Raw genomic sequence first — 13,545 nt, 5'->3', positions numbered from 1 at the left:
TACTGGGGAAGAGCAGAGGGTATTTCCAAGTAGCGCCAGAAAGAGTGAAGCAGCTGGGCCAAAGCCGAAAGGACAATCAGCTGTGGATGTGTCTGGTGGTGAAAAGAAAATCCGATGCTGTAAAGAACAATATTGTTTTGGAACCTGGAATGTCAGATCAATGAATCAAGGCAAGCTGGAGGTGGTCAAGCATGAGATGGCAAGATTGAACATCAACATCTTGGGAATCAGCGAACTCAAATGGACAAGCATGGGTGAATTTACTTCAGGTGACCATCATATCTACTACTCTGGGCAAGAATCCCTTAGAAGAAATGGAGTAGCACTCATAGTCAACAAAAGGGTGGGAAAAGCAGTACTGGGGTACAATCTCAAAAACGACAGAATGATCTCAGTACGAATCCAAGGCAAACCATTCAACATCACAGTAATTCAAGTCTACGCCCCAACCACTGAGGCCGAAGAAGCTGAGGTTGATCGGTTCTGTGAAGACCTACAACACCTTGTAGAACTAACACCAAAAAAAGATGTCCTCTTCATCATAGGGCATTGGAATGCTAAAGTAGGAAGTCAAGAAATCACCGGGATAACAGGCAAGCATGGCCTTGGTGTACAAAATGAAGCAGGACAAAGGCTAATAGAGTTTTGCCAAGAGAACACGCTGATCATAGCAAACACTCTTTTCCAACAGCACAAGAGACGACTCTACACATGGACATCACCAGATGGTCAATATCGAAAACAGATTGATTATGTCCTTTGCAGCCAAAGATGGAGAAGCTCTATACAGTCAGTAAAAACAAGACCCGGAGCTGACTGTGGCTCAGATCATGAGCTGCTTCTTGCAAAATTTCGGCTGAAATTGAAGAGCATAGGGAAAACCACTAAACCATTCAGGTATGACCTAAATCATATCCCTTATGAATATACAGTGGAGGTGAGGGATAGATTTAAGGGATTAGACCTGATAGACAGAGTGCCTGAGGAACTATGGACTGAGGTCCGTAACATTGTTCAGGAGGCAGCAACGAAATCCATCCCAAAGAAAAAGAAATGCAAGAAATCAAAGTGGCTGTCTGATGAGGCTTTACAAGTAGCTGAGGAAAGAAAGGAAGTGAAGAGCAAGGGAGAAAGGGGAAGATATACCCATCTGAATGCAGATTTCCAGAGAGAGACAAGAAGGCCTTCTTCAATGAACAATGCAAAGAAATCGAGGAAAACAATAGAATGGGAAAGACTAGAGATCTCTTCAAGGAAATTGGAGATCTCAAGGGAACATTTTGCGCAAAGACGGGCATGATAAAGGACAAAGAAGGCAGGGACCTCACAGAAGCAGATGAGATTAAGAAGTGGTGGCAAGAATACACAGAAGAACTATACAGGAAAGATCTGAATGCCCCTGATAGCCATGATAGTGCGGTCACTGAACTTGAGCTGGACATCCTAGAGAGTGAAGTCAAGTGGGCCTTAGGAAGCATTAGTAACAACAAAGCTAGCGGAGATGACAGTATTCCAGCTGAGCTATTTAAAATCCTAGAAGATGATGCTGTTAAAGTGCTGCATTCAATATGCCAACAAATCTGGAACACTCAACAGTGGCCACCAGACTGGAAAAGGTCAGTTTACATTCCAATTCCAAAGAAGGGCAACGCCAAAGAGTGTTCAAAGTACCGTACAATTGCGCTCATTTCACATGCCAGCAAGGTGATGCTCAAAATCCTACAAGCTAGGCTTCAGCAGTATGCGAACCGAGAACTACCGGAAGTACAAGCTGGGTTTCAAAGAGGCAGAGGAACTAGAGATCAAATCGCCAACGTTCGCTGCATCATGGAGAAAGCAAGAGAAAAAACATCTATTTCTGCTTCATTGACTACGCTAAAGCCTTTGACTGTGTGGATCACAACGAACTCTGGCAAATTCTGAAAGAGATGGCGGTACCAGACCACCTTACCTGTCTCCTGAGAAACCTGTACGAGGGTCAAGAAGCAACAGTAAGAACCAGACATGGAACAACCGAGTTGTTCAAAATTGGGAAAGGAGTACGACAAGGCTGCATACTGTCGCCCTGCTTACTTAACTTATATGCAGAGTACATCATGAGAAACGCTGGGTTGGATGAATCACAGGTCGGAATTAAGATTGCCGGGAGAATTATCAACAACCTCAGACACGCAGATGATACCACCCTAATGGCAGAAAGCGAAGAGGATCTAAAGAGCCCCTTGTTGAGGGTGAAAGTGGAGAGTGCAAAAGCTGGTTTGAAACTCAACATTAAAAAAACGAAGATCATGGCATCTGGCCCCATCACTTCCTGGCATATGGAAGGGGACGAAATGGAAGCAGTGACAGATTTTATTTTCTTGGGCTCTAAGATCACCGCAGATGGTGACTGTAGCCATGAAATTAAAAGACGCTTGCTCCTGGGGAGGAAAGCTATGGCAAACCTAGATGGCATAGTGAGAAGCAGAGACATCACCTTGCCGACAAAGGTCCGTCTAATCAAAGCGATGGTTTTCCCAGTAGCAATGTATGGCTGTGAGAGCTGGACGATAAGGAAGGCTGAGCGACGAAGAATCGATGCTTTTGAACTGTGGTGCTGGAGAAGACTCTTACGAGTCCCCTGGACTGCAAGGAGGTCAAATCAGTCCATCCTAAAGGAAGTGAACCCTGAGTGCTCATTGGAAGGACAGATACTGAAGCTGAAGCTCCAATATTTTGGCTACCTAATGCGAAGAGAAAACTCTCTGGAAAAGACCCTGATGCTGGGAAAGACTGAAGGCAAAAGGAGAAGGGGACGGCAGAGGATGAGATGGCTGGATAGCATCACCGACGCAATGAATATGGACTTGAGCACGCTCCGGGAGAGAGCGCAGGACAGGAAGGCCGGGCGTGCCATGGTCCATGGGGTCACGAAGAGTCGGACACGACTGAATGACTGAACCACAACAATAATTAATTGAAAATGTGTCTATTATAACAACACGAAATAAATGATTTCAGAACATTTTTGTTCCCACAATCAATGCAATCTTTCAACATTTCAATGTTCAACTCCAAACCCGTACTCATTACCACTGACGGTAAAGAAGAAAAGGGCTGCCATCATACTGCTTTTACTGTAGTCTGATTCTATTAATGTTCCCAGAAGTAAGTCTCACCAAGTCCAATATGGCTTATGCAACAGAGGGGGCGGGGCCAGCGAGCATGCTTCTGATTTCCTCCTAGCGTTTGTAGAAGACGTTTCTCCTAGAAAACATTTCCTTACATCTTTTTATGACTAAGGGCCAAAATAGATGTGTGTCAAGGGCTCCTTGGAGGCCTCTCTCAGTCTAATCCAGTAGCCAAGTCCAGACACAGACAAAGGGATTCTTTTCAAAGCTTTATTCTTCTTTTACAACTTAACAACTCTACAGATAGCAACTAGATCTGAGCAGCAGAGTACCTATGCCCTACGTTGGAACAGTTGGTCCCCGTTTGAAAGGGAATCACTGGCAGACCCCTGAACGTAAGGACTAGGGAGAGTCCCTCCCCTTTTCCCTTGGAGCCTCTGGGCGCAGCCGTTGTTTGCGCGCCAACCTGGCTCTTCGCCTCCTTTCTGCGCCCTCCATCTGGCGCCGCTCTCTGCATCTGCGTCGCGCATCCACCAAGTCTGCTATCTCTGCTCGGTCACTCCCTGGACTGCTTTCTAATCTAGGAATGCTGGTGGGAGGAATCTCCGTCAGCTGTGGGCCCTGGGAAAGAGGAGCGCCCTCCTCTCCCGGGAGCGATTGCTCTTCCTCAGAATCAGAACTACTCTGGGATTCTATGGGCTCAGTGTCCACCCTGACAATGTGATGGTACATGAAGCTTTAGCAACCATGTCTGGGTTTTTGATAGGGATGTCCACCGCTGGGAAATCCGGTTCTTTTTTGTCTCAATGAACTGAGCTTTTGCAGGGGCGGAGGTGGTCCTTTGCATATTTCATCAGTGTCCCATTGCTTTTTGAATGAGAGAGGATAACCACCCACTGCTCAAACATTCATGCACCAGCTAAGGTACCACCAATTGTCAAAATGGAAAGAATGTTTTTGTTTTTGTACTTGGGATGCAAATGACAATGGTTATTTTACTATTCCCCTCCACAGTTCATGGGGAGAGGATTAACCCATTCCTCCCCAGCAACAATCCTGATCCAAATTAGTTCTTGCAGGCATGTTCCTTTGATATCAGTGAGGCAGGCTTTCCTGTGTGCAGAAGAGCCTATTTGTATCAAGCCAAAGTTGTCTTTCAAAAATAAAAATACCTTCATATTTTTTCCTAAATAAAAACACCTTCATATTTTTTCCTAAATAAAAATACCTTCATATTTTTTCCTATCACCCTCCCTCTCCCCAAGTGTCACTGGGTGTCAGAACTAGGGGCTAGGTAAGCAAAGCCACTCCAGCCAGCAAAACCACCAGCATCTGTGTGTGTCCATGAGGGGGCGGGCTGGGTTGACAGCAAAACTGAATCCCACCCACACCCCACACCCTCTTTTGGCAGTGTGTGGAAGGCTGGAATATCGTAACCCTGCACCCTTTTATTTACATTGCAATCCTATGTATGTCTGCCCAGAAGTAAGCCTATCAACTTCAATGGGACTTAGTCCTGGGTAACTTATATTATATACGCTTATAGGATTGCAGCCTGAAGGTGCCCTTGTATGGGGGTGGTGGTGGAGAGAAAAATTCACACACACGGTGGCGTCTTCCGGAGAACTACATCCTGATCCCCAAGCAGGATGGAGTCAGCTTTCCTCCTCTACCTTAACTTCTTCTTTTTTGGGGGGGGGGAGGAGATAGAGAGATAACAGTGTGGTGTAGTGGTTAGAGTGTTGGACTTGGACTCAGGAGATCCAGATTCTAGTCCCCATTCGGCCATGAAGCCCACTTGGTGACCTTGGGCCAGTCACTGACTGAATGATGATGATGATTACACGTTGAGGCTCAGGTCTATGGAACTCTGCCACGATTTGTAGTCACATTTACAATGAGACCTCACCTGCTGCCTCCAAAACAAACCCTCTAAATGTAAAAGGAAGTCCATATCCTGGTCCCTATGGCATAGGCTTTTGTATGCCTTCCATGGCATTCCACCCCATCCCCTGTCCTGAGGTCAAGCCATCACACTCTGTTTCCCAGCCACTGGCTTTGGCAGACATTGATGAGTATATTACGTAGCATGTAGTATAGAACATGCACCCTGCTGCAGGCAAGAGAAATGGCTGTGAAGGGTAAGGGGCCTTTAGGCAACAGAAAAAAGACAATGGTAATTGAGTAGAGGGTTTAGGAATGGGAAGATAGTGAAGGAAGAGAATGGTGGGAGTTGGGCATTTTATGGCTTCGTTCAATGAGATGGGTTAGAAAAGATTTTTGTGGTCTGTGTACAAAAATCATAAGAGTCGTACATCAGACTGCAGTGTTCCATCCATAATTTTTTCCAATACGATCGTTCGACAGTGATGTAACCGATTACCATGTGGCTAACTTGCAACCCTGTGAGATTCAGGTGAGTCCCTGCTTTCATGCTATGGAGGAGCCACGAAACGAAAGCTCCATGACTTTCATGGTGAGCTGCACAGACCTAGATGCAACCTGTGATTTGGTGGTGGGGGATCCCACGTAGAAATCCGGAACATCCATGAGGATCCAGAACTCGGGCCCAAACTTTTCACCATAGGTGCCCCATGAAGTTCTGGATCAGTGATTTCTATGGTTCAGTCCCTGGACACAGACATGATCTGTGCTGTGATGGTCATTTTGGAGGCATCCCCATAAAAATCCAGGGGAATCACCAGTATCCATGCCTCAGATCCATGTTTTGTGGCATGGCAGCACCACAAATTGGTGGATGCATGATTGTCAGGATTCCCTTAGCCCCCACTTCACTTCAGTGCCCAAGCATACACAGACGAGAGGCTTCAGTCTACAGCTTTTAAACCATTACTTCGCAGGGTCATACAGATGCAAATTCTCAGAGAAACTCTCCGTCTACCAAGGAATGCCTTCAGGGGATCCAAATGGAATTTACGAGAGTTGCCCGCCTTTTGAAGAGGGAGGCGGTCTTGCTAGCCTAACTTAAGCAGGGGAGGTCCCTCTCTTCCCGTGAGGCCTCTAAGTGCAGCTTCTCACGCACGGCCAGTCGGGTAGACCGTCTAAGTTCCGCCCCTGCCTTTTCTCTCCTTGCTCTGTGCCTGCGCCTGGCGTCTGTTAGGTCAACCTCCTGTTTACTGCCTCTCATGGGGGGGGGGAGGGACCCTCAAGCTCAGCCATCTGGACGTTTGTAACCTGAGAAGCAGGCCTACTCATAACTGGACTAGCCTGGGAAAACACCTCCCCCATGTCTGATGGTTCTCCTTCAGAATCTGAACTGCTATCCCACTCCTGCCCTCAGAAACACCCCTGACAATGATTTTCATAATGCAATCCATGGACACAGAAACGATCCATGACTAGCTGGTTATTTTGGTGGCATCTACTGTAAAAAAAAAAAAAAATACATAGGACCCATGCCCCAATCCATGTTTTTATGCCATGGTGGTTCCATGAAGCACAGGAGTGTGAATGTTATGGATTCATGTTTTTACATCACGCTTGCCCCATGAAGGACAGGATCAGTAATCTTAATATGTTGCTCTGTGGCCATGGATGTGATCTGTGATGTAATGGTGCATTCATGGGGACAGGACCCATAAGGACCTGCATCTTGAATCCATTTTATTTCTTGCCATCCTAGATCTGAGAAATATAGGACCCACGCCACTGACATGGACTTGCTTTGTGATTCATCTATGATTTTGGATGTGCTACATATAAAATCCAGATGATCCACCAGGATCCATGCCTCGCATAAATGGCTCACACCATTTGAGGCGAAGTAGCAGATCTGAGATCTGCTGGGAAGCAGCAGATCTGGGATTCTTAGTGTGCATACTTGGACAAAGACGAGTTCTGTGCTTTGATGGGGGGGTGAGGTGGGCGAGGGGGGAGAATATAAAAATTCAGAGGATCCATATTGAATTGGACGTCATAGCCATGGTTTTATAACATGATGGTGCTATGACACTCCAAATCTATGTTTGTCACTCATTCCCAGGGCATAGATGTGTTCTGCAATATGATGGTGGTTTGGGGGATCTTGCTTGTACAAATCATGAGGATCCCTGCCACGGATCAAGTTTTTGCACCGTGGCTGCACCCACACGTGGCAGATCCATGACTTTTCTGGTTCAGTCTGTGGAGGCAGATGTGCTCGTTGCTTGGATTGTTGCTTGGATTGTTGCTTGGATTGTTGCTTGGGGGGGGGTCTCCCCTTTAAAAATCATATGAAATAATGAGGAACCCTTTTTGATTACATGGATCCTCATTTTACCCAGTCCCATCCCACAGGAACCACCCATGTTTTCAACATCCCCTCCACACACACAACTTAATCCCCTTTCCTACCAGGATCCCCATACAGCCCCTCCCATATATACATTCTTGCAGACTTCAGACTTTCCCCAAAGCCCCCACCCCCACCCCCACCCCCACCCCCACCCCCACCCCTTTCCCCTCACAATACCCCCACTCTTCGTCCCAGCCCCACGCTTCATGCAGCCCCGCAACCTGGACCCCATCTCACCAACCATCTCTCCCCAGGACACCCACCTCCAAAACCCAGTCTCACAGAGAACCCCAGACTTCCCAAGCCCCACACCCCCTCACAAACTTCTTACAGCCCACCACACACATTTCCCCCTCACAATTGCCCCCCATATTCACCCCCCCAAAACCAGACTTTCCAGTTCCACTCCCCCTTTCCCTCACAAAATCCCACCCCCCTTTTAAAAAAGAAGACAGCCCCCACTTCAAAGAGCAAAAGCCTCTCTCCCTGCCTCCTTGCCCATCTCAGGCGAGAAAGGGAGGCTGAGAGCAAGCTCCCCACATTCCAACACTCACTTCTCTTTGTGTCTCCATTGGTGGCCCAGCCTGCTTCCCATTGGCAAATGTGCAGGGGTGACATTACTGCTGCAATGTTCCATCGCCTCACCCCGGGTGGAAGCATGACATCACCGCCCCACCCCAGTTTCCGTCTCCTTCGCCTCTTCCTCGCTGGAGGTGCTGTCCTCCAGGCCAGCAGCCTGTCTCCAGTGGCTGAATGTCATTTAGTTTATTAAGAACTTCAGAAGAGCCCTGCTGGATCAGACACAGAGTCCATCTAGTCCCACATTCTGTTTACGCAGTGACCAACCCGATGGCCTATTAGGAAGCCCACAAGGACGACATGAGTGCACCAGCACCTTCCCACCCATGTTCCCCAGCAACTGGTGTACACAGGCAAACTGCTTCAAATATTGGAGGTAGTGTATAGGTAACAGGACACGTAGTAGCCATTGATAGCCTTCTCCTGCAGGAATTTGTCCAACCCCTTTTTTGTTGTTGTTCAGTCGTTCAGTCATGTCCAACTCTTCGTGACCCCATGGACCATAGCACGCCAGGCCTTCCTGTCCGGCGCTCTCTCCCGGAGCGTGCTCAAGTCCATATTCATTGCGTCGGTGATGCTATCCAGCCATCTCATCCTCTGCTGTCCCCTTCTCCTTTTGCCTTCAGTCTTTCCCAGCATCAGGGTCTTTTCCAGGGAGTTTTCTCTTCGCATTAGGTGGCCAAAATATTGGAGCTTCAGCTTCAGTATCTGTCCTTCCAATGAGCACTCAGGGTTGATTTCCTTTAGGATTGACTGATTTGACTTCCTTGCAGTCCAGGGGACTCGTAAGGGTCTTTTCCAGCACCACAGTTCGAAAGCATCGATTCTTCGGCGCTCAGCCTTCCTTATAGCCCAGCTCTCACAGCCATACATTGCTACTGGGAAAACCAGAGCTTTGATTAGACGGACCTTTGTCGGCAAGGTGATGTCTCTGCTTCTTACCATGCTGTCTAGGTTTGCCATCCCCAGGAGCAAGCGTCTTTTAATTTCATGGCTACAGTCACCGTCTGCGGTGATCTTGGAGCCCAAGAAAATAAAATCTGTCACTGCTTCCATTTCTTCCCCTTCCATATGCCAGGAAGTGATGGGGCCAGATGCCATGTTCTTAGTTTTTTTTAATGCCGAGTTTCAAACCAGCTTTTGCACTCTCCACTTTCACCCTCAACAAGAGGCTCTTTAGATCCTCTTCACTTTCTGCCATTAGGGTGGTATCGTCTGCGGATCTGAGGTTGTTGATCATTCTCCCGGCAATCTTAATTCTGACCTGTGATTCATCCAACCCGGCGTTTCTCATGATGTACTCTGCTTATAAGTTAAATAAGCAGGGCGACAATATGCAGCCTTGTCGTACTCCTTTCTCAATTTGGAACCAGTTGGTTGTTCCATGTCCGGTTCTTACTGTTGCTTCTTGACCCTCGTACAGGTTTCTCAGGAGACAGGTAAGGTGGTCTGGTACCCCCATGTCTTTCAGAATTTGCCACAGTTTGTTGTGATCCACACAATCAAAGGCTTTAGCGTAGTCAATGAAGCAGAAACAGACGTTTTTCTGGAATTCTCTTGCTTTCTCCATGATGCAGCGAACGTTGGCGATTTGATCTCTAGTTCCTCTGCCTCTTCGAAACCCAGCTTGTACTTCCGGTAGTTCTCGGTTCACAGACTGCTGAAGCCTAGCTTGTAGGATTTTGAGCATCACCTTGCTGGCATGTGAAATGAGCGCAATTGTGCGGTAGTTTGAACACTCTTTGGCATTGCCCTTCTTTGGAATTGGAATGTAAACTGACCTTTTCCAGTCTTGCAGCCACTGTTGAGTGTTCCAAATTTGTTGGCATCTTGAGTGCAGCACTTTAACAGCATCATCTCTTAGGATTTTAAATAGCTCAGCTGGAATACTGTCATCTCCGCTAGCTTTGTTGTTACTAATGCTTCCTAAGGCCCACTTGACTTCACTCTCTAGGATGTCCGGCTCAAGTTCAGTGAGCGCACTATCATGGCTATCAGGGACGTTCAGATCTTTCCTCTATATCTGCTGTGTATTCTTGCCACCTCTTCTTAATCTCATCTGCATCTGTTAGGTCCCTGCCTTCTTTGCCCTTTATCATGCCCGTCTTTGCATAAAATGTTCCCTTGATATCTCTGATTTTCTTGAAAAGATCTCTAGTCTTTCCCATTCTATAGTTTTCCTCGATTTCTTCGCATTGTTCATTTAAGAAGGCTTTCTTGTCTCTCCTTGCTATTCTCTGGAACTCTGCATTCAGTTGGGTATACAGTCAGGGCCAGAAATATTGGAACAAGGATAACTGTTTTGGCAGTTGGCCTCCGGACACCACCACATTGAAGTTGAAAGGAAACACACCCAGATGGGAGCGAAGTCAGGACTTCCAGCTGTAATTCAAGGGGTTTGACAAAAGTGGGGCACTGACCATTCAGGAAGGACAGCCAGTGGCACGCACACACACACCCATTGTTGGTAGCTCATAAGTAATGGAACGAATGGCTGGCAAGCAGCTGCATGGCCACGTGTGGGTACCCCATTTCCTGGGTGCTCCATGACCAATCAAGCAGATAAAAGGCCTGGAGGTGGTTCTGAGTGTTACATCTGCACTTAGTAGCTTTTCACTGGAACTCCCAACATGAGGTCCAAAGAGGTGTCCATGCGAGTGAAGGAGACCATCATTAGGCTGAGGAAACAAAATAAACCCATCAGAGAGATAGCAAAAGCAGTTGGAATGGCCAATACAACAGTTTGGGACATCCTGGAAAAGAAGGAATTAACTGGCAAGCTCAGCAACAGCAAAAGGCCTGGCAGACCACAGAAGACAACTGACCGCAGAACGCTGCTCATGGTGAAGAGGAACCCTTTAGCAACAACTAGCCAGGTCAAGAACACTCTTGCAGAGGTAGGCATGTCATTGTCAACATCGACAGTCAAGTGGCAGCTTTATGAATGTAAATACAGAGGCTTCACAACTAGGTGCAAACCCACTTGTCACGCTCAAGAACAGACAGGCCAGATTAGCCTTTGCCAGCAAACACCTAAAAAAGCCTGCCCAGTTCTGGAATAAGATTCTTTGGACTGATGAGACCAAGATTAGCTTGTACCAGAATGATGGGAAGAGAAAAGTATGGAGAAGGAAAGGAACAGCTCATGATCCAAGCATACCACATCATCTGTCAACCATGGAGGAAGCAGTGTTATGGCCTGGGCATGTATGGCTGCCAATGGAGCCGGGTCACTGGTGTTTATTGAGGACCTGACTGCTGATAAAAGTAGCAGGACGAATTCTGAAGTGCATAGGGCTATACTTTCTGCTCAGATTCAGCCAAATGGTGCCAAACGGATAGGACGCCGCTTCATATTGCAGATGGATAATGACCCAAAACATACAGCAAAAGCTGCCCAAGAGTTTCTCAAGGCAAAGCAGTGGGATGTTCTTCAATGGCCAAGTCAGTCACCTGATCTCCACCCAGTAGAGCATGCTTCTCACTTACTGAAGACAAGACTGAAGGCAGCAAGACCCACAAACAAGCATCAGCTGAAGGCAGCTGCAGTGAAGGCCTGGCAAAGCGTTTCGAGGGAGGAAACTCAGCATTGGGTCATGTCCATGGGTTCCAGGCTTCAGGCAGTTATTGACTGCAAAGGATTTTCACCCAGGCATTAAAGGCAATCCTTCAGTTTGAAATGATGTTGGCTTGTTCCATAACTTATGAGCCACTAATGATGGGTGGGTGCATGCATACCACTGGCTGTCCTTCCTGAATGGTCAGTGCCCCACTTTTGCCAAACCCCTTGAATTACAGCTGAAAGTCCTGACTTCACTCCCATCTGGGTGTGTTTCCTTTCAACTTCAATGTGGTGGTGTACGGAGGCCAACTGCCAAAACAGTTATCCTTGTTCCAATACTTCTGGCCCTAACTGTATCTTCCCCTTTCTCCCTTGCTTTTCGCTTCCCTTCTTTCCTCAGCTACTTGTAAAGCCTCATCAGACAGCCACTTTGCTTTCTAGCATTTCTTTTTCTTTGGGATGGATTTCGTTGCTGCCTCCTGAACAATGTTACAGACCTCTGTCCATAGTTCCTCAAGGGATATGATTTAGGTCATACCTGAATGGTTTAGTGGTTTTCCCCACGTTCTTCAATTTAGGCCGAAATTTTGCAACAAGAAGCTCATGATCTGAGCCACAGTCAGCTCCAGGTCTTGTTTTGACTGACTGTATAGAGCTTCTCCATCTTTGGCTGCAAAGGACATAATCAATCTGATTTCGATATTGACCATCTGGTGATGTCCATGTGTAGAGTCGTCTCTTGTGCTGTTGGAAAAGAGTGTTTGCTATGATCCGCGTGTTCTCTTGGCAAAACTCTATTAGCCTTTGTCCTGCTTCATTTTGTACACCAAGGCCATGCCTGCCTGTTATCCCGGTTATGTCTTGACTTCCTACTTTGGCATTCCAATCCCCTATGATGAAGTGGACATCTTTTTTTGGTTTTAGTTCTAGAAGGTGTTGTAGGTCTTCATAGAACCGATCAACCTCAGCTTCTTTGGCATCAGTGGTTGGGGCATAGACTTCAATTACTGTGATGTTGAATGGTTTGCCTTGGATTCATACTGAGATCATTCTGTCGTTTTTGAGATTGTACCCCAGTACTGCTTTTCCCACCCTTTTGTTGACTATGAGTGCTACTCCATTTCGTCTAAGGGATTCTTGCCCACAATAGTAGATATGATGGTCACCTGAATTAAATTCGCCCACGCCTGTCTATTTTAGTTCACCGATTCCCAAGATATCGATGTTCAATCTTGCCATCTCATGCTTGACCACCTCCAGCTTGCCTTGATTCATTGATCTGACATTCCAGGTTCCTAAACAATATTGTTCTTCACAGCATCGGATTTTCTTTTCACCACCAGACACATCCACAGCTGAGTGTCCTTTCGGCTTTGGCCCAGCCACTTCACTCTTTTAAAGCCATCCAAATTGGTGGCCATTGCTCCATCTTGTGGTAGAGAATTCCAGAGTTTAACTCTGCGCTGTGTGAAGAAATCCTTCCTTTCATCTGTCCTGAATCTCCCACCAGTCAGCTTCATGGGATGACGCCCCTGGGTTCTAGTATTTTGAGGGAGGGGGAAAAATGTCTCCCCACCCACATTTCCCACACCAGTCAGACACTGGTTTATAAACGCCTCTTCAAAACATACTTGTTCACCCAGGCTCTCCCTGGGCTGTAATTAAATCAATCATGTTCCTCTATCTTACTGCTCCTTGTATTGCTTTTATTTGAATTGGAATTGTTTTTAGGGCTGTGTTTTTAGTATTGTACTTTAGTATTTATATGTGAACCGCCAATGGACTTTATTACATTGAGCAGTATATAAATATCACAAATACATATTTATTGATTTGATTTATATGCTGCCTTTCTACCAAAAAATGGCACTCAGAGTGGCTTACAGAAATAATTTAACATTTATTAAAACAATAAAGGCACAATCCTATACATATTTAGGCAGGAAAAAGTCCTACAACTCTGAGCATTCCCCAGGCAGCTGGCTGGGGAATGCTGCACA

Source organism: Heloderma suspectum, chromosome W, assembly GCF_057233095.1.
Source record: "Heloderma suspectum isolate Gila_16-S chromosome W, 16-S_ref, whole genome shotgun sequence".
Taxonomy (NCBI): Eukaryota; Metazoa; Chordata; class Lepidosauria; order Squamata; family Helodermatidae; genus Heloderma; species Heloderma suspectum.
Note: the sequence above shows the minus strand (reverse complement) of the source record.